The 22,384-nt window shown below is 36.6% G+C and overlaps 2 pseudogenes; both read right to left on the bottom strand.

Moving 5' to 3' along the window:
• Window positions 1–6,817: 6,817 nt before the first annotated feature.
• Window positions 6,818–7,714, bottom strand: LOC149839812 (heat shock 70 kDa protein 4 pseudogene; annotated as a pseudogene).
• Window positions 7,715–18,526: 10,812 nt separating this feature from the next.
• LOC149839811 (heat shock cognate 70 kDa protein pseudogene) lies at window positions 18,527–21,129 on the bottom strand (annotated as a pseudogene).
• Between the last annotated feature and the right edge of the window lie 1,255 nt (window positions 21,130–22,384).

Below are 22,384 nucleotides of genomic sequence, written 5' to 3'. Positions count from 1 at the left end.
AGAGTTTCTGATAACCCGAAGTTTCTGATAGAACTCGCTACTCTGAGAGTTCTGATAACTAGAAGTTTTTGATAGAATCGATACTTTAGAACTCTAATCAGATGAGAGTTCTGATAACCCGAACTTCTTAACACTCGGAGATTGCACACACCGAGTTTGTCAAGAAGATGAATAAATGCTTCCTTTCCTAAGGCCTTCGTAAAGAGGTTTGCCACTTGATCTTGACTGCAGGTCTGAATAACACCTTGCACCAATTTTTCTCTCACAACATGACAATCAATGTCTATGTGATTGGTGCGCTCATGAAACATCGGATTTGCGAGAATGCACAAAAGCTGCTTGATTATTATAGAATATCGTGACTGACTGTGTGTGCTCAACGCATAAGTCAGTCAATAATAATTTAAGCCATACAATCTCACACACAGTATTTGCCATGGCACGGTACTCTGACTCGGCTGATGAATGAGAGACTGTGGTTTGCTTCTTTGTTTTTCAAGAGATAAGAGTATGACCCAAAAATATGCAATACCCGGTTACAGAGCGCCGCGTCTAGGGACAAGCTGCCCAATCTGAATCACAAAACGTGGTACGATGAAGAAGGTTGTTACTTTGCAGCAATATTCCTTGTCCAGGTTGTAACTTCAAATATCGAACTACTTGAACACTAACTTGAAAATGTGGAAGTCTTGGTTGCTACATGAACCGACTCAGAACATGCACTACAAATTGGATGTTCGGTCGTGTAACACTTAAATATATCAATTATCCAACTAGCCGATGATAGTGACGAGAATAATGTATAAGGTCCCCTTGTTCTGAACTAAGTCCATGTTTTTGTTCCATAAGAAGACCCATCTCGGTTATGATATCCAATGCATACTTCTAATGAGATAAATAGATTCTTTTATCTAAGCGGGCGACCTCAATACCCAAAAAATACTTAAGGACTCCTAAATCTTTCATGTGAAATAACCGTGAGATATAATTTCAACTTATCAATTTCTCTCGGATTGTTGCCAACAATGACTAGATCATCCACGTAGATTAAAACCATCACAAAAACATAGCATTTAACATAAGTAAAGAGTGAATGATCTGTATGGGACTATTTAAATCAGAAACTTTCAAGAGCATTAGAAAGTTTGTGATACCAGTTCCACGGTGATTGTTTCAAGCCATATAGGGATTTATGTAGTTTACACACACGATTCTCCCTTTGTTGGGCATATCCTAGAGGGATCTCCATATAGACATCCTCATACAAATCTCCATTTAGGAACACATTTTGAACATCCATTTGACAAAGTACCCAATTGCGAGCATCCACAACTGTAAGTAAGGTTCTTACCATGACCATCTTCGCAATTGGTTCAAAGGTCTCATTATAGTCAAGGCCCTCTTGTTGTGAGTATCCTTTGGCAACCAACTACACCTTATACCGTTTGATCGACCCATCAAATTTTTGTTTCACTTTATATACCCACTTGCAATCGATAGGTTTCACGTTGTCAGGTAAAGTAGTGATAGTCCAAGTATTATTCTCTTGCAAAACATACATTTATGAGTGCATATCATCCAACCAAACTTTATACTGAACCGCTTCTTCAATATATCTACACACTTCATGATGACATCTGACCAAGATGGTGAGATGCAACTTTTTGTTTGTAAAGGCAAGCTAGGGTTAGGCAGACCCTACCAGAACTTCAGTCGCCCCATGTGGCAAAGGGATTCAATCCTTGGCCTTCAGCTTGACACACGACCTTGCTTACCGCATGGGATACCACCTCAGTGTTTGTGAGATGCAATTTTAGGTTGAAAGAAATGATAAATATTGGGTGTCAATGGGTCGGGCTTAATCCGAACCCGACCTACAAGACCCACAAATTTTTAATAATTTTTTTTATAACATTAAGAGATATTTTTATGTAATTTCATTGTATTGACCTTCAATAGGAAATAAAAAAAAAAATCGTTGAATCAATTCGCTTTGTATCATCGAGACAAAGAGCATGGCGTACTCACTTTTTTTCGTAAAAAATATTGGCAAAACCCTAAAAATGTGCGGGCTCCATATAAAAATATTTTGTTAGCTCCACATAAATATCTCATAATAATATATTAAAGGTCCCATATAAATATGTCATGGAAATATCTAGTTGTGCCCCCATGAGGGATGTAGTCATCCTTATAAAAAAAGGTAGGGGTAAAAAGGAAAAAAGGGGGCATATTTATCCTTTGGGTAGGGCCCACACTCAATAGGTCAGAGATTTCATTCATATTCATGTACGCTAGATTTCTCAGCATAAGAAGACTCAATGACACTAACTTTTCACGATTTTCTTGAATGAACTTCAAGACCCTGTTGTTTATCTCAAACTCTTGAAACTGAAGACTATTCATGATTTCGCACATACGCTCACACTTTGGATACTTTAACTTGACATAGAAATGGTTCAAGTCACGAGAAGTGAGGAGCCAAAACCTATTATAAATATCTCATGTGGGTCTGCTTATGTAACCTCCAAACATATCTTATAACGTTGAAGGCACATTTACAGTAGAATTACAAAGTAACGGCTTGCAAACCATCAAAAGGTTGAGTTTAATCAGCATGAGACTGAAGTCAAAATTACACATCGCATAACAATTTAATGGTATATAGCTCTTCCCTTTCTTCTTTGCCATCGGTAATTCAGTAAAGCTCACTTCACTTGACAATGATATCAACTCTCTTTCCACCAAGAAGTTCACCAAGTTGGCGCCAATAGCATAATTACCCTGCATGATATCTCCTTTGGAATAGAACTTCACTTTTTTCTAACATCTAATTCAGCCTCACTAGTGATGGCAGCTTTCTTGTTGACCAAAAGAACCGCTTGAACTCGTACAACAGATTCCATTTGTTCTATCAAAGTAGATACCCTCACTATCAGAAAATCCTGAACACCGTTGAACACCAACCTTAGTACATGAAAAATGATAGCCTCTATCGTATAGAAACCAAACAAATGAAGCATCATGAGATTCTCCTCCCTTTGTATGCGGCTCTTTAGATATTCCTTAGTTGTAGGCATATCATTCCTAATCAATAGCTTGATCAAGTTCAGACTACTCTTATAAACGCTTGTATCATCGAACTTCATAATAAGATCTTCAATTTTGTTCTATAAACTAATCAACTCTTCTTCGATAAACTCTAAACCCTTTCTGTTAGCCTTTGAATCACACAACTTTATAACCTCATCATGATGATGACCAACATTAGTATCAAAACTTAAAGGCTTTGAAATCCCTCAAAGCTTACTGTAGAAATTCTTCCAAAATACCTCAATAGTTGAACTGCTTGAATATGATCTATAAACAAAACCGAACAAAATCCTCAGGCACCTTAGACATATTGATTTAAAGTAATTATTTGTCATTTGTTGATAATTATGTCATTTTTTGTTTTAGTTTAGTTTTTTTTTTGACCCATAAAGGGCTATAAGTTGATCTTATAGCAAAAATTATTTTGACAATTTTTTTATAATCTTTGTCGATTTTATCCAAAATTGATTTTTTCGCAATGCATGGATCATTGTCATAGTTGTTGCAAAAAGTGTCATTTTGAGTCAAAATTTCAAAATGTATTGTTGTCTTACTGCAATTTGTCCACTTTCTTGTTTTTTCTTGAGACCAATGGTTGGTCATCAACAAGACCCCTCACTTTGCATGACTACTTATTATGCCAGGGAGACTCTCATATGAAACAAGGTTTCTACTTTGTCTTAAAACGGATGGTTTATTGTTGGCAAGAACCTCCCACCTTGAATGACTGATCATTAAGATAAGGAATAAGGAATGCCTATAAATGCATTTTGTCAACATAATCATTTTTCGTTAAAGTTATCAATATTGACCTCAAATAAGCTATGATCCAACATCTCATGCATTGTTTTCTCAAAAAGTTGATATTTTATGGGTCAAAAAAATTATCTTAAAAACTTGTTTCGTGATCACCTTGATCAAAATGGATTAAATCAGAACATTTCATCATGTGCCAGCATGTCATTGCATAATCATTTTTCTGCATGTTACTATCAAGTTTTTTTTCAACAGACATAGTTCTTAGAAATTCAATTGTCTCATGTCTCATTATAAAAAGTTTACCTAGTCCTATCTTAGGATTATCCTATAGATAGATGGACATTAGGTTCATAGCTTATCCCACATATTGATAAAGCAATCTGATACCAATATGTTGAGCGCATTAACTATCTTTATCTATAAGCATGTCTTGACCAAATGTATCTTTTCCAAAATGACTTTCATAATCAAAGTATCTCTATCATATCTTGATATTTTTGTCATAAAAGTTTGTCTTTGTCCTTGTCACTTCAAAAAGCCCATGTCTTTTGAAAAACTTGTTAGCCATCTTTAGTGCAACCTCAAGGCATTTGTTTTATCTTTCGTACGACCTTGCTTAGGAAAGACTTCTCACTCATCATATTAAGTTCAACGAAAAACCCTCGTGTGAAACAAATTACTGGCTTAGTCTTTGGTTTAACCTCACTCGGTAAGACTTATCTACTTATATAGACAAAAATCGTAGAGATACCTTCATGTTGAGCTATATACATGCCTTTAGCAATAAAATGCATGATCTATCATCATGTCATTATCTCTTCACAAGACTTTTTCGAAAAGGAGTGTGAGTCAATCTTTTGTCCTTCCAAAACTGTTGTCTACTTTTCTTATTATCAACCAAGCTTTGTACACCCGACAACAAAAAGGGATATCTATAGACACCTCAATTTTGACCAAATAGTTTTTTGAAAAAAATTCTCTTTGAAAACAAGATGTTTGGGGTCTTTTTCGAGTCAAAACTATGTTCAAATGCATTTTGACCTTCAAAATGGCATCTTCAAGATTTTAGTTCAAATTATCAATTAAGTTAGAGGATCTTGGCCTTCAAATAAGATAAAAATCAAGTTAATTTGACATTGGAGTCAAACGTTATGACCAAAACAAGGTGACTTGTTTTGTAAAAATCATGTTTATCAAGGCTCAATTTAAGTGATTTTTTATCACCAAATTTTTTTGATTTGATTTTTTACTTAAAATATTAACTAAAGTTAAGATTGTTAACTTTCTAGCACACCAAATCGTGCTTCGATCTGACTTTCATATAGAAAGTTATGACCAAAACAAGTTAGCATATTATAATAGATTTAAAGTACAACCCAATTCGAAACGTAAAGATTCAAAATTCATATATCCAATCTATAGAAAACTTTTGGAGGACCCATCCATGCCTTTAGATTTTTATTTTCATAGAAAACCCTAAAAACACCTAGAAGTTTATCTCCCTTCTCTTACAGCTAAGCTATCTTAATCTCTTAGAGATTGCTCTCACATTAGATTTATTGAACTTGGTCAGTTTCACGTTGCTTTCACCTCAGATTTGGTTTCTTTTGCATATTTATTTCATTTATTTTATTATTATAAGTGTGAATTTTCCTGATTTTTGCCTAATTGTTTGCAATTTTTGTGTTTTTTGAGTCTTTGTGGTGACTCACACCATTAAACTTTTTTCTTTCATAGGATCCACGTATGAAGTATGACCATTTGTAAGCAAAAGCTCGACGTTGAAGATTTTGTGTTCTTGGTATAACTTATCCTTGCTCGGCGGAGGGGGAAAGATGCACAACTTGAATAGAGAACCCCATAGCTCTCTCATCTTATATATATTCAGATCTGATTTTTTAATAACATCATCTTTTTGGTTCTCAAATTTAGGGATTCACATAATGGAGATCACGGTGGGACCGTTCGTCAAATACAATCTCTTGTGTTTGGATTCAAGTTTAAGTCAATCCCATAAATAATTTATGTGAATTTTATCAGGTATGCCAAATGTTCATGTGAATCTCCTTTTTATTGAGATGTTGTGACCTTCAGATCCGTGTGCATATTTATCACGGGAATATCAATTGGTTCTCTTGTGTGAAGGGTAAAAATATACTAAAAAAATCAAGATTGAGACGTTTTGGACGTTGGAAGGATTTGAGCAAATTGTGAGGTATTTATGAAATCACAGCATTTTACAAAGACAGTACGTTTATTTTTTGTTAATTTGTGGCCATGGTATTTTCATCTGGTCCTTGGCTTCATATGTGTGAATGCATGTCTTTGTATATAGGCTGACAATAGTTTAGGTCGGCTATTTACTGAAAACTGTGCAACATTTTGGATTATTACATTAATTAGCTGCCTGATATATCTGAACACTTTTCAAATACCTGCCTGAAATATAAAATAATGCCTTGTTTTTTCTTGTGAAATAACTCAACTTATGTTTTTTCATTAAATAAATCATTCAGCTTGACTAAACAGAAGTCAACTTAATGAATTTTGGACCAAGCATGTATTCGAATCACGGATGCTAAGATCTGGTGGCTAAATGTAATTAATCAAATTGTTGATGGCTTCCTGTAAATGCATCATAAGTTGGGAAGCCTTTCTGTAAATTACTCAAAACTTAGAAATATACCCGCCCCATTCGGGTTCGGTCTCAAAAATGTCCTGTTTAACTCGGATCACACTCCGAACCCTAGTCCATCGCCAACGGAGCATGGTGCTCCAGCCTTTGTATGGGGCTCTCCTTATTTTCAAGCTTCCGAACCTCCGGACCCATCTCATGGACCGACCCTCAATGAAAACACAACACTAAGCAAAGACCGATCTCTCTCTCTCTCTCTCTCTCTCTCTCTCTCTCTCTCTCTGGAGGAGCTCAACAGAAAATACAGAGAGACACTTCATTTCCAATAGATTATATAAGCACGAGTGTATTACGAAAAAACAAAAAACAAGATCTATCGGCCTCAGCGAGCTGGTTGCTGTCCAGCCACTAGATCGCCTGATCGATTGCATCCCCTATCTTCTTCTTGTCTGCCGGCGCGAGCTTGGCACCGATCTTCTCGTCCTTGATGGTGTTCCTCATGTTGTATGCATAGTTCTCCAATGCATTCTTCAACTCGACATTCTTCTTCTGTTCCTCGTCCTCAAACTTGTACTTCTCGGCGTCCTGAACCATCTTCTCGATCTCGTCCTTGCTCAACCGTCCCTTATCGTTGGTGATGGTGATCTTGTTCTTCTGCCTTGTAGTCTTGTCTTCAGCAGAGACGTTCAAGATGCCATTGGCATCAATGTCGAAGCAGACAGTGATCTGAGGAACACCACGAGGGGCAGGAGGGATACTGGAGAGCTCAAATTTTCCGAGCAGATTGTCGTCACGGGTCCACGTTCTCTCTCCCTCATAAACCTAGATCAACACACCGGTTTGGTTGTCGGAGTAGGTAGAGAATACCCGCTCTTTCTTGGTTGGAATGGTGGCGTTCCTGGGAATCAAGACGGTCATGACTCCGCCCTCGGTCCTGAAACCCAGGGACAGAGGGGTGACATCGAGAACAAGCAGGTCCTGCACCTTCTCGTAGCCCTCTCTTCTCAAGATGGCGGCCTGGACGGCAGCACGGTAGGCGACGGCCTCATCAGGGTTGATGCTCTTGCAGAGCTCCTTTCCATTGAATAAGTCCTGCAACAACTGCTGCACCTTGGGAATCCTAGTCGATCCACCAACAAGAACAATGCTGTGGATCGAGCTCTTGTCCATCCTGGCATCCCTCAAGCACTTCTCGACGGGCTCCATGCACTTTCTGAAGAGGTCCATGTTGACGAGAGGGTGTTGTGTGTTCTCCCCGAAACACAAATTCGCATGGTTCGGTGTGTACGGAGGAATATCTTGGGACCCGTGATAATTCATATGCCAATGTTGTCAATGATGACTTTATAATAAAATAACCTATAAAAAGATAGCTAGATATGCATTTGATGAAAATGTCCTCGCGTAAGATAGATATGCATTAGACGAAAATGTCATTCTGCTCCCCATAAATAGATTTGCACGTTTCACATTTGTTTTTAGCTTGTGTTACAACACATGTGAGAACATTTTTGCCCTTTACTCAAAAACATCATTTTATGGCGCTAATGACGGGAAAAGGGTACTTAAGTCTTTGCAAACGCACCAAACTCTGATGCTAAGTGATGCTGACACACAGGGGAAATGAGCCCCATGTGCTTACATATGTGGCGCTCATTCAGACCTGAGAACATGCACCTGCGTGTTTCGGGAGGGAACATATAACCTGCTTCAGTTGATTTGCTAGGAAACACCACTTGGATCACATTTTTTTTGATAAAAAATATGATTTTTAAGTCTCCAATACTTATGTAAATCAAAGACCATTGATTTTTTAATCTTATAATGACATATTCAATTATTATAATAGGATGATCCAAGAGTCGATTTGAATAAAATCAAGGATCAGATTTAAGAAAAACATGAACAAAAAAAACTTCGAAAGCCTGATAGGCTAGGAAAGTAGTATACCTGAATTTAGTTTTAGCCTCTATATACTACAATAGACTGACCAATTGCTCTCTCTCTCTATCTATCTATCTATCTCTCTAGGGCATCACTATTTGGCGACGACTTAGCGACGGAATAGTTCTGTCGCTGATTTGTCGTTAAGTTTTGGAGTATATGGCGACAGAATAAAATCCATCGCTAATCCGTCGCAAAGTAGTGGTGGATTATCGATAATTTATTTTCCATTGCTAAAATTGTAAATAAACGATATTTTAGTGACGAATATCTTTTTCTCGCTAATCTGTTGCCAATTGGCAACAGATTTTTTCTGTCGCTAATCAGCATTTTTCTTATAGTGTTGTGTGGATTGCGTTGTTAACAGGTCGGGTATCCTACCATTAGGGTACACCCTGACCCACCCACTAACATGTAATCGGGTTCGGGTTTGGAGAGTCACTAGAATATTTTACTGGAAGTATGTTTACCAGAGTGTAAACAGAGCATTTCTAACTTTTTTTCGTGAATTCAACTTTGCGGATAACTTTGGCATGGTCCGTTTGCTAGGAATCGAGTCCCCACATCTCTTTCCCTCTCTCAACTTTCTGTGTGACCCACTCAACCTGACGACCAGACCGCAAAGCGGCACAAATGTCCAGTGCATTGTGCACGCCAAGATCTACTCTTTCTTGTGTTTAGGGCATAAATGCATAATTGATGGTGTAAGAATTAGAGTTTCTACTAACATTTAGGTTTAGGATTTTTTTATGTTTTTTTAATAAGCATTCAGGTTTTTAATGAGATGATTATTAATTAGTTATTTTATATATTTTTTAATTAACATTATACATGATCTAACGTGCTTTATTTTAGTTAAAATTTTGAGGGTTTTTTTATTTTTGGTTTAAATTAGTTTATGTATGAAAACTATGAATGATGTTTGCTAGGATTGAGGTTTTCATTTAGTTTTTTTTAAGTGTCCAATCAAAAGTTGAACAAGTGTTTCTGTGTGTGTGTGTGTGAAAAGGTGTAACCTAAAGCATCCAATCAAAATTGAACAAATGTTTGCCATTGATCTTGCACACAATCAACAACATGCACTAAGTGCATGAACAAAGGGAGACTTTTTGCAGTGGTTGATGACTCTAAAAGTGTTTTTTTGTGTGTATATCTTAATGGTGTTCAAAGTTACACCATCAAATACTTTATCACTGCGTATGACCAGATATTAACATCCATGCACATCCTCTCAGTTTGAAGTGTAACTACAATAAGTTTTTATGATCCTGCAGTTGTAAAGGAAAGAAAGCTAGATGAAAGCACGTTGAAAGCCCTAGAAATAGCTGCCTAAAGAAGTAATGATGAAAACCAAATGAACATATTGACTTCAACCCAAACTAAATTATATAATTAAGGTTCCATCCGGTAGTATACCATTATTATAAAGGAGCTTGACCAAATTACATCTGATTTCATGTTTGTAATTTTTTTCATTTTACCATGTCAAATAGAAATTACATGACATGGTATAATGGAGACATTGCTAGTGCATCTGTAAACTCTTGAACCACATTCCTAATCCTTGGTTTTATCTAGGAGCATAATGATAATTTTGTTCTTCACTCTTATTGTACATAAATTGTATTATCATTACTTTTGCCTTTTTGTTCTTTTACATTTTAGTGTATGAACGTCATAAGGACAATATTGTCCAACAATGGATGCAAAAGTCTAACAAGGAGTTTGACATCCTCTCCCTTTGTATATTAGGTTGTATTTGGAAATGTTGCATCAGGGCAGAGTTGCGGAAACCTCTATGCCCAACTACGTTTGGGAGAGTTGTTTTACCAAAACATTGGTAATGAGGAGGGCTTTGGCAGCTCCAAAACTCTTCTCAATGCATAGTTTCGATACCCACCTTTGGAGGTGAGTTTTGGAGAATCCATGAATGGAAGCAAGTTGTACTTTTGGCATCGCTGATTTTGTACTTTTTGTGGTTCGTGTCTCTCGTTATGTCTTTGTTTCTTTATTGGTGGGGTAAACTTCTTTCCACCAAACCTCTTTTTGAATAATGCCTAACTGCTTTCCTGCTACCCTATGCAATAGGCTCTTTCTTTCATCCATTAATCTCTTCTCTACCAAACCCAACACCTCTCTCTCTATACCTTCCAGCACCAATACCACAACCACCAATAGAAAAATCAACACTAATGAAACACCAACACCATCCATTACCACCGTCACCGGAAAAGTCTTTATAGGTCCAACACCACCATGCTCCACCTCCACCTCCATTCTCTCCTTACCTTCAACATTCACCACCCCTATCTATGTTGGGTCCAACCCTATTCCTTCATTAATGACATGGGAAACTGATATAACCTTTCACTGCTCCCTATTAAGGCAAAAGAAGTTGAAGGACCAAAACCTCTTCGATTTCTGAAATGAGTCTAGAAGGCTCACATCTAGAAGGCTTTATGTCATCTATAAAAGAGGGTGCAGTGGTTGTTTGCAAGAGTAGAGTGTTGTGAGCAAAGTGACAGTGTACAGCGTGTAGGGGTGAAAATCGGGTGGGGTTGATGGGTCGGCGAGTCAGCATACCTCAATACGAACCCAACCCATTTATTAAACGGGTCAACTGTGGCAAACACGAACTTGACCCATTTATTAAACGGGTAACCTGACACGACACGATTAACCCGTTTAATAAATGGGTCGAACCCGGTAAACATGTTGGCGGGCGGGTTGGCGGGTCAAGTCCGAGTTAGCGGGCAGGTTAGCGGGTTGGGTTCGGGTAAACGGATTGACCCGCCCACCTAACCTGTTTATTAAACGGGTGAGTCGGGTTGGCGGGTTGGCATACCCCTAACACAAACCCGACTCGTTTAATAAACGGGTTAGGCGAGTTGACCTACTTATGACACAAACCCATTTAAGCCAAACCTGAACCCACCTAAGAAGCGGGTTGGCGGGTTGTGTCAGATTTTGCCACCCCTAGCAGCTTGCAAAGTGCATAGAGAAAAAAAGTGGAGAGAAGAAGAGGAGGAAAGAAAGTTCGTCACCACTCTTTGATCCTCAGAGATAGGTGTTGGATGTGGTGTGGGTTTTAACCCAGGTTGTGCACACAGAAGATAATCTTGTATCCCTATTTTCTTATGATTCTTTTGTTGTTGTTCTCTTTAGCTTTTGGCAAGCTATTGGACGTTGTACTCTCTACTCTTATTATAGTGGATTATTCCCTTTGTTCCCCATAAATGTAGGTCATGTTGACCAAACTACGTAAACCCTTGCGTTGTGGTTTGATTGTGCCTTTGTTAGATCCTATATTTCTTCCACGATTTTTTTTTTGTTATCTTCATTTTTGTACAACCTAAAGGGAAGAGTAAGCACAACCATACTCCCACCCTCAGCAATTACCACTTGAGGCCTACTACTTTGTAGAAGCACCACCCATTTGCCCATATGAATGTCACTAATCTTTTACTATCTCTTTTCTTTTACATCAATTGTTCTTTTGTCTTTTTGGAGAAGATTTCCTTTTCTTTCTTGTAAACAAGGAGATTAGGATCGAATGCAACTATCTCAGCCCCCTTATCCCTCAGTCTGTACCAAATGATGTTGGTTGCGTTGTTGCTGTAGTTGGTGCAATCAAACAATAAATCTAAATTAAACTTTTTATTTTTATTTATGTTGTGTTCTATCAAGTCCTTAATTGGACAGATTAGCATGTGTGGCATGTTTTAATGTATCATGTATGAAAGTATTAATATTTTAACCATATCAACACACTTGTTTGGGAGCCAACACCAATTCATGGAAGTGTCAGAACCACCAAATGAGCTCCCAAACATCCGATTCAGGTTGGTAATACCATGAATCACAAATCCATGCTTTGTCAAAATTTCCATCCCAACTCAAGGTTCCCGAAGATAGCCTTAATTGTAACCATAATCAAAATAGAGAATGGCCTCTCCTTTTTCTATTCTCTTCTCCTACCAACCCTATTATGCAGATGACATCAAATCTGGGTAGAGAGGAGATTTGGTTTTGTCTGTAGGGGAGTATTGAAGGCATGTTTAGGGCGAGGTGAGCTTCTTGTTCATGTTGATTAGGGGTTGATGTCACCTATTGCAGGAATAACTGAAGAGCACCAGAAGGGATCCCACCTTAACTTATCCTACAAGGTGATTTTAGAAGTTAATCTTAGATTTATTGGAAGTGTATTTAAGGAGATATGATTTTGCAAAAAAATTCTGGTATTTTCAGAATATTTATTCCTGTATATGGGCGTTACAAGATTTTTTCATATCAAGTATGAAATTCCACTAGAGGGGGGGTGAATAGTGAAATATGATGCAGATCGATAAAATAAAAAATAAGGCAATAAGGCACAACACAATAAACACAGGATTTATACTGGTTCGGTCGAGTTACTGACTTACATCCAGTCCCCAAGTAAAACACTTGAGCCTTCCACTATAACATCCGAGTCACCAGATAAATAGTACAACACCCTCTTCCTTAGAGGTCTACTTCTCTCAACAGAGAAGGGAAACACCCTCTTCCTCAAAGGTCTACTTCTCTCAACAGAGAAGGGAAACACCCTCTTCCTCAGAGGTCTGCTTCTCTCAACAGAGAAGGGAAAACACCCTCTTTCACAGAGGTCTACTTCTTTCAACAGAGAAGGGATACAACAGAGATCAGAAAGTTACAACACTTTCCTATAGAACCTTCAGAATGATATGCAGAGTATGAATGCACGTATGAAGATTCTCAGAATGATCTTTTTCTTTTCTTACACACTCTTGTATTTTTTCTGAGAGTTTTTCTTGACTTTTTCTCTTTATTTTTCTCTTTCTTTTTCTAAGCTCTTTTCTCAGAGTGTCAAGCAGGAATTTTTCTCGTTGAAAGCTTGCTTGTCTTTTCACACTGTTGTGTTTGTATATATATAGTCTTTAGAAAACTAGTCGTTGTCTTTTTGAAATGATTGTTTTTTTGGGATATGAGAAGTCAGGTCATTTCAAAAACAACTTAGTGTAAAAAAGATAAGTGTACTATATTGCTTTTTCAAATAGTCTTCTTTCTATACAAAGCATTTTTGGAGTACACTATTCGTTGGTGTATTTTAAATGAGTTATTCTTTGTATTAGGTCTTTTCTCATAATAAATGTTCTGTAGTATTTTTGAACGTTGAAGTGTAGTTTATCATGCAGTTTTGTCTTTACTCAATTTAATGGTTTGTAGTATATTGAACGTTGGAATATATTCTATCATGTCATTTTGTCTTTACTCAATTTAATGAATATTAGTATATTAATATTTTTCTTACAAGTCGTCACTTATAATAAATGTATGTAAGTGTGATAAATGTTTGTTGAGTACTTTATTTATAAATGGTCATTTCTTAAAAGCCTTTTGGAATAGCATTTAATGTTTACAGAAGGAATGATGAATTTAAGTAAGTCGACATTCTTGAGTGTGGGTTTTATTTATAAATAAATAGTCATTTCTCAAATGCTTTTTGAGATGACATTTAATGCTTAAAGAAATAAATGGTCATTTCTTATTTTAATAAAATAATATTTATTTTCTCAAATCGTCAATTCTAAAATGAATGGTTGTGAAGTACACTAAATGCTTGAGTAATACTTATATTACAAATAGTCATTTCTCAAATAAATGCTAGTGTATTATCTTTTCATAATTTGTCTTTTCTTACATAAATGTTTATGTATTATGAACCAAAATTTCTTACGTAAAAATTTGTGTATTATGAACTAATGCATTTTGTCTTTTCTTACATAAATGCTTATGTATTATGAACCAATACATCTTTTCACATTTTGTTTTTTCTTACATAAATGCTTATGTATTATGAACCAATACATCTTTTCACATTTTGTCTTTTCTTCATAAATGCTTATGTATTATGAACCAATACATCTTTTTACATTTTGTCTTTTCTTCATAAATGCTTATGTATTATGAACCAATACATCTTTTCACAATTTGTCTTTTCTTACATAAATCTTATGTATTATGAACAAAATTTTCTTACGTAAATGTTTGTGTATTATAAATTAATTCATTTTGTCTTTTTCTTTCATATTTGAAATCATTAGCTTTTATATCTTTTCAAGTTGTCTTTTTCATAAATGCATGTTAGAAGGTACAATTAATGCTTTTGAAATCATGAGCTATTATATCTTGTCAAAATGTCTTTTTCATAAATGCTTGTAAGAAAGTACAATTAATGCTTTTGAAATCATGAGATATTATATCATGTCAAAATGTCTTTTTCATAAATGCTTGTAAGAAAGTACAATTAATGCTTTTGAAATCATGAGCTATTATATCTTGTCAAAATGTCTTTTTCATAAATGCTTGTAGGAAGTACAATGATTTGTTTCAAAAAGGTATTTTTGAAATGCTACAATATACATAACGTATCCTTTTATGAAAGCTTAACTTTTTGTAAATAAATGGCATGTATGATTTCAAAGCATATAGTCTAATATGAAATATGCATGCTTCTTAAGGTTCTATTACATATGACTCTAAAGAAGAAAAAATCTTCATCTTGAGGTAGCCAATCTTCTTGGATAATCTTTATGACTGTATGGCCCATCAAGCTTTTTCTTCAAAGTAGTATGATTGCATCAAATAGTTGCACTTGATCAAGTTGTCTTCACTCTTCTTAAGTGAAATAACCTTGCATCAAATACTCGTTAAATACATAGCACATCATATCCAGTCATAATATAACATATACAGTTTCACATATGAAAGCATATCATATTTATCATATCTCATGAAACCATATCATGTATCATATATATGCATCATGAAAGCATATCATATTTATCATGTATTATCAAAACATAGTTTCTCAACAAAGTACACCTTAAAATTCTATTTTTGAGACAGTTAAAATCAATGGCTCACAATTGATGAAGCAACGAAAAAGCCCACAAAGTTTTACATTGTGAAGACAACGACCACGAGTATGGCAGGTAAAGCCAGCATAACTAGGTCTCTAATCTTGGGGATATATTCTCAGTGTAAAAATAATGTAAAACATCATATTCAAGTTATCTTTTTTTTTTATAAAAACATATTCAAGTTAACTTTAACGCATGAAAATAATAAATAGAACATGCAAAACATGATCCAACGGTTAGATGTGTTTGTATGGATGGAAAGGGGGAAGGTGGAACTGTTGCGCCATCCTGCCACTTTTAAAAAATCAATATTGAATACCAATTTTGCAAATCTATCCATATAGATGTGATCTCCATGATCAAATTCCTTAGAACCAGCTTATAAAATACTATATACACAGCAAAAAAAATTCTTAGAATAGTCTGTTAGGTTTTTTTTTCATGGAGATAACATTTGTATGGTCAGATTTGCAAAAAAAAAAAGAAAATGTAAAGATGATTTTTCAAAGTGATAGAACCATGCAGTGGTTTCACTTTCATCCTTCCACACACACACACACAGATATATATATATATATATATATATATATATATATATATATATATATATATATATATATATATATATATATATATATATATATAGAGAGAGAGAGAGAGAGAGAGAGAGAGAGAGAGAGGCATAATTGTGAACACCCAACCAGTGGGGGGCAAATGTCTGCAAACAAGGGAAATGAAAACCTACAAAATGGACATGGTGCTAAATAAAACATGGTAATAGATTTTTGCCCTTTTTTTCAAAATTTTAACTGCATAGATGTGTTCAGTATGACTGATTTACTAAAAATTAACACTTGGATCATATATTTTCAATAAAAAAATGGTATTTGGAGCCTCAAAAATATATGAAAAATGTAGGTTGTTGATTTTTGAAATCCTATGCATCAAAATCAAACACTCCAAGAAATTATTCCTAGCATGTTTCATTTAGCACCATGCCCATTTTTGTATGTTTTTATTTTCCATTATATATATATATATATATATATATATATATATATATATATATATATATATATATATATATATATATATATATATTGGAAAATGAAAACCTAAAATGGTAGGGATGTAAATGGTTTATATTCGGGTTGGATCTAAGCATTACCAAGTCCAACTTATTCAGATTTGGCCTAATCGGCTTTGGCGGATTCAGATTTAGAAGAAAAAGGATAAAACAAAACCCAGATGGGTCAAGTTTTTAGTCGGGTTCGGGTTTGGGTTTGAATGCAAAACTTAATGCCAAACCCATATCCAATTATTAATCAGACCCAAATTTGGCTACGAAACTCGCTTAATGGACTCAGATTTGGGTTGGGTATAACCATTTACATCCCTACAAAATGGGCATAATGCTAAATGAAACATGATATTGGATTTTCAGTATTTTTTTGAAATTCTGGCAGTCCAGATGTAATCTATATGCTTGTTTTTATAGAAATCACTTCTTAGAGCATTTTATTTTGAAGCATGGATAGGTTTTTACAAAGTTTCATAAATCAATGGCCTACAATTTTACAAGTTTTTGAAGCTCCAAATATCATTTTTTCTTCCAAAATGCACTAACCACATGTCTGTTAATAGTAACTCAATCATGCTGAACCCATCTCTGGTGTCAGGATTTCAAAAAAAAACACTGAACGGTAGCATGGGATCTTGCAATTGATCAGTGAATTAAACGATGAATCACCGAGTCTGGCAACTATGGTCAAAACAGAACTCGTGAACACTATGAGCAAAGCTCTCACAAAAGCAATAGTCAAGTCTCTCCAATGACATTTCTTAAATAAATTTAAAAATTCTAAAACTCATTAAAAATTTATTTTAAAAATCTTATAGAAATTTCTTAAAATGTTAAAAAAATCACAGGAGGTTCTATAAAGTCTGCAATTTTTTTTGAAAATTCATGAAAATTTTAGAAAATAACAAAAAAACATAATTTTTTTGAGATTTCTCTAAAATTCATGCAAAATTCTGAAAGATTCACAAATTTAAGAATTTGTGAATATTTCAAAAAAGCTTAATGAAATTTCAAAAAAATTGTAAAATTTTTACCAAGAATCTTTTGAAAAGAATTTTAATTTTCAAAAAGCTTAAAATTCACAAAAGAGTGTTATTTTTTTAAAAAAAACCAAGAATCTTTAAGAAAATCCACAAAAAGTTGAATAATTCATAGAAAGTTATGAAAATTCATTGATAATTTAGAAAAAAATTAGAAAATATAGAAAATTCAAAAGTTTAAATTTGAAAATTAAACAAGTTTTAAAAGTTTTAGATTTTTTTCATAATTCATGGAAAATTAGGAAAATTTCTATAACTGCTTCACATGAAGTTTAGAAAAATCTCCAAATATTTTGGAAAATCACAAAGAAATTCTAAAATTCTTAGAAGTTATGAATTCTTAGAAAATTCTTAGTAAAAAAAAACATAGAAAATTGCAAAAAAAAATTATGAATTCTTAAAAGTTAAGGGAATTTTGGTAAAAAATATAAAAAGTTAAAATTTTCACAAAAAATTTAGAAAAATTATAAAAAGTTTTAAGAAAATTTGAAATGCTAAAACCACCCTCATTTTTCAGCAGCAATGAGCATGAGGTTGATTCCAATGGGAGAGTGATCAAGTTTTATTGATCGCATGGCTAACAAACCCTTGAGTTTTGATGGACGAGTTTGTGCACACTTGATATACCTGTACTTATACAATTTCTTTTTTCAACAGGAATGGTTCGCTGGTTGCTACACATCCGTGTTCTTTTCTAAAGCAAGCGAGAATTTTGATGGGAATTAACCATTGAATCGTATTCTTTTATGAAAAAGCATGACTTTTTAAATCATAAACTTTTATGGGCAGTGATTATACTACTAGAAAACAAAAATGAAATATCCATCGCCCACAGGCAAACTTACATAAGTAAAAGCCATGCATGCTCATAAGTAACGAAAACCACGACTAACCATAACGGAAAAGTTTCGCTAAAAATATAAATTGATAGGCAAACTAAACCAAAACCAGCACGAGACCGAAAACCAATTGAACCCCCTCAATCTTTGAACCAACACCAAATCTTCTGAGCCACTCATTTTAGTGGATCGACCTTATCAATCTGTTGCATCTAGGCACCGATGTGCTTGCATATGCTCTTCAGCTCTTTCATCTTGTCCCCAATCTCCTCGACCTCAACAAGCTTGTATATTTTCAACCATTGGATAACCTCCTCGATTGCGTCCTCAATCTTTTTCTTCTCCGCGCTTGCGAGATGGGAGTGGGCCTTGATGGTGCTCCTCATGTCATATGCGTAGTTCTCTAGTTCGTTCCTCGCTTTGAACTTCTTCCGGTACTCTTCATCCTCAGACTTGTACTTCTCAGCGTCCTCCACCATCCTCTCGATCTCTTCCTCGCTTAGTCGGTCATCATAATTGATAGTGATCTCGTTCTTCTTCCCGGTGATCTTTTCCTCAGCAGACACGTTCAGGATACCGTTGGCATCAATATCGAAGCACACGATGATTTTGGGAACACAACGAGGGAAGGGAGGGATGCGGGAGATTGTAAATTCTCCAAGCAGGTTGTTGTCGCAGACCCTCGCTCTCTCACCCTCGTAGACTGGGAATAGCACGGATGTCTGGTTGTCATAACGGGTGGTGTAGCTCCCTTCCTTCTTGGTTGGGATGCTGGTGTTCCTCGGGACCACAACAGACATCTCTCCGTCTCTGATGGAAATACCGAGGGACAGAGGGGTGACGTCAAGAAGAATCAGGTCCTGCACCTCTTGGTTTCCCTCACCACTCAAGTTGGCAGCTTGGAGTGCGGCACCATAGGCAACAGCCTCGTCAGGGTTGATGCTATTGCAGAGCTCCTTGCCATTGAAGAAGTCCTGCATCAGTTCTTTCACCTTGGGGATCCTACTCGACCCACCAACCAGAACGACATCGTCGATGGTGCTCTTGTCCATCTTGGAATCCTCCAAGCACGTTTTTACAATATCCATGCACTTTTCAAAGAGGTCCATGTTGAGCTCCTCGAACCATGCACGAGTGACAGTATAGACGAAGTCGATTCCTTCGTAGAGGCATTCGACATCGATGGAGGTCCTAATGTTGGCAGAGAGGGCACGCTTAGCTCTCTCGCAGGAAGTCTTCAGACGCCTGAGTGCCTTGGGATTGCCGCTAATGTCTTTCCCGTTCTTCCTCTTGAACTCCTCAACACAATGGCTCACCATCCGGTTGTCAAAGTCCTCACCACCAAGATGGGTGTCTCCTGCAGTGGACTTCACCTCGAACCTGACTTTTTCGACAGTGACTATTGAGACATCGAAGGTACCACCACCAAGATCGAATATGAGCACGTTCTTCTTGCCCTCACTCCCGGAAAACTTGTCAAACCCGTAGGCGATAGCAGCAGCGGTGGGTTCGTTGGTGACTCGCATGACGTTCAAACCGGCAATGACACCAGCATCCCTGGTGGCTTGGCGCTGCGAGTCATTGAAGTAGGCAGGGACGGTGACCACAGCGTTCCTGACGGTGCGGCCAAGGTACTCCTCGGCGACATCGCGCATCTTCGTGAGAACAATTGAGGAGATTTCCTCGGCAGCAAAATGTTTCTCCTTTCCCTTATATTGGACAACGATCATGGGCTTGTCATGCGGGCCAACGATCAACTTGAAAGGCCAGTGCTTGATGTCACTCTGCACAGAGTTGTCACTGAAACGCCTTCCGATTAGACGCTTGGCATCTGCAACAGGGAAAACAAGTCATATTCGAATCCATCAAGACAACCAACGAGGAGATCATAAATAAACTTCATGACTCGTTTCAATTTTCTCATGTTTGCTGATTTTTTATGTTTCAGAACTTGGTCCAGTAAATGACGGAATCCAGTCACCCCTAAAGTCATATCCTTTTTGTCACGCTCACCCTAGAAACCTATTATTGTAAATTCATGTTTTTGAAGAAAAAAAAACATGATTTTTTTAAGTCATAAATTTTGGTGTTTTTATAGCCATTGTTTTTTTTTAATTGGCGAAAAATCTTGCTCACAGGTCGGACTTCAGCTACTTTTTTTTATTTATTACATGCAGAAACAGGATGACTAAAACCTGTTAGCCAATAAAGGCATGACCGACTTTGGCAGCCAACAGCAATGCTCGGAAAGCACGTCAAATATCTAATCAAAGTAGAAAATTGTAGTGCAACATCCTGAAAGAATCAACATTAACCCTCCTATGGAGGACGATTTCCATCGTATTTTAATCCTCGCCGTTGAAGCAGGCCAAGCTGTGCAGCCTCTAACCATGTGGCGGCGGACGGGAATCATCTTCTGTAAAAGACTGAATCCTTTTTCATTGATTTTGGGGAGATTATCTCCAAAAATCATCTAAAGTATGGAGTCATTTGAAAGCTGAAAGCAAATCCACATGGAAAAAGCACGTTTTTTTCGCAGGAAAAAGGAAAAAGTACATTTATGCTGCAAAAATCAAAGATGAGAGAGAGAGAGGGAGTGACCGAAGACAGTGTTGGCGGGGTTCGTGGCTGCCTGGTTCTTCGCCCCATCGCCGATTATACGCTCGTAATCTGTGAAGGCGACGTAGGAGGGAGTCGTCCTGTTACCCTGATCGTTGGCGATAATCACGATCTTGTTCTTCTCCCACACCCCCACGCACGAGTATGTCGTCCCGAGATCGATGCCAATCGCCGGACTCTCACATTCTCTGGCCATTTCTTCTTGCGGGAGAACCACTCTATTCACAGTTAAGATTTAAAGCAGTAGAATGATAAAAGAGTGGACACAGATATATAAGGAGTGCTGTGAGGCTAGAGAACTGTTGGGCAACGATTCTTGTAAGCAGGGGCCTAGCTAGGATTCATGTGAGGGGGGGGCAAACAGGGGTGTAGAAAAAAAAATTCTTTGTGTGATAGTTGGGGGTTGGGGGCAGCGCCCCCGAAAAAAAATTTTTTTGAGATAAAATAAAAAATGGCTACAATTATTAATAAAAATCTATTTCATATGGACAAATCAAACTATTTGCTGCAGTAAGGGCTGGGCTGGGCTAAAAAATGGATAAAAATCTATTTCATATGGAATCAGGGCAGGGCTAGGACTGGGCTTTTAAAAAAAAAAAAAAAAATTTAACTGTTTGGGGAGGCAGGACTGGGCTAACCCCCCCCCTAGCTACGCCCCTGCTTGTAAGTCTATTCCAACTTTAATTACATGGAGCTGGTGAATGGTAAGTTCTAAACCCGCTCTTTACCGATCTTCTCCAATTAAAATATTTATTGATGGCTCACTTCTCCAATTTTCACTCACACGTCTTTTTAACTACCTTACTTATTCCTCATTTATAACAGTTTTGTTTGTATTTTGTATCTCGTTAAAAGAGAGCACTTCCCTCTGTTTTTCATCTTCTTTTTCTTTTTTTAACATTTCTTATCCACGAAGGAAACTTTTCATTTCCTTACTCATAACACCATGGGGAGTCAACTGGTCGGGTTTGGTTCAGACCCAGGAGGAGCCAGACTTGGATCGGATTTTCGGGTATGGTATCATGTCCGAACTCAAGTCTAATAATGTCTACAATAATAGAAACCATACCCGGATCTGATAAGAACTACATAAACCAGACGCAGACGATACCCGATAAAATAATAATTTTATCATTTTTACATTGAAATTTGTGGGTCTTAATGGGAACTTGGGTTGGGTCTGAGTTTGGTATAAAATTTCACAAACTATATCCTGGTCCACATATTAATCGGACCTTCGGGGTCTGAACTCAGGTCTTAATGGGGTCTTCTTATTTGTTACCATACCCGAACCCTATAAGATTTGATCTGGGTCGGGTCTGGGTAAACCTGATCGGTTGACACCCATTATAATACCCATCTCATTTTAATAGATAAGCCCCACATGGACTCTCACGTGGCACCGGGCCTTATATATATATATATATAGGGCTGGTAAGACCAAGAGACAC

This window comes from Nuphar pumila, chromosome 4 (assembly GCF_984573655.1).
Source record: "Nuphar pumila chromosome 4, dmNupPumi1.hap1.1, whole genome shotgun sequence".
Taxonomy (NCBI): domain Eukaryota; kingdom Viridiplantae; phylum Streptophyta; class Magnoliopsida; order Nymphaeales; family Nymphaeaceae; genus Nuphar; species Nuphar pumila.
This window is presented reverse-complemented; position numbering and strand designations above follow the sequence as displayed.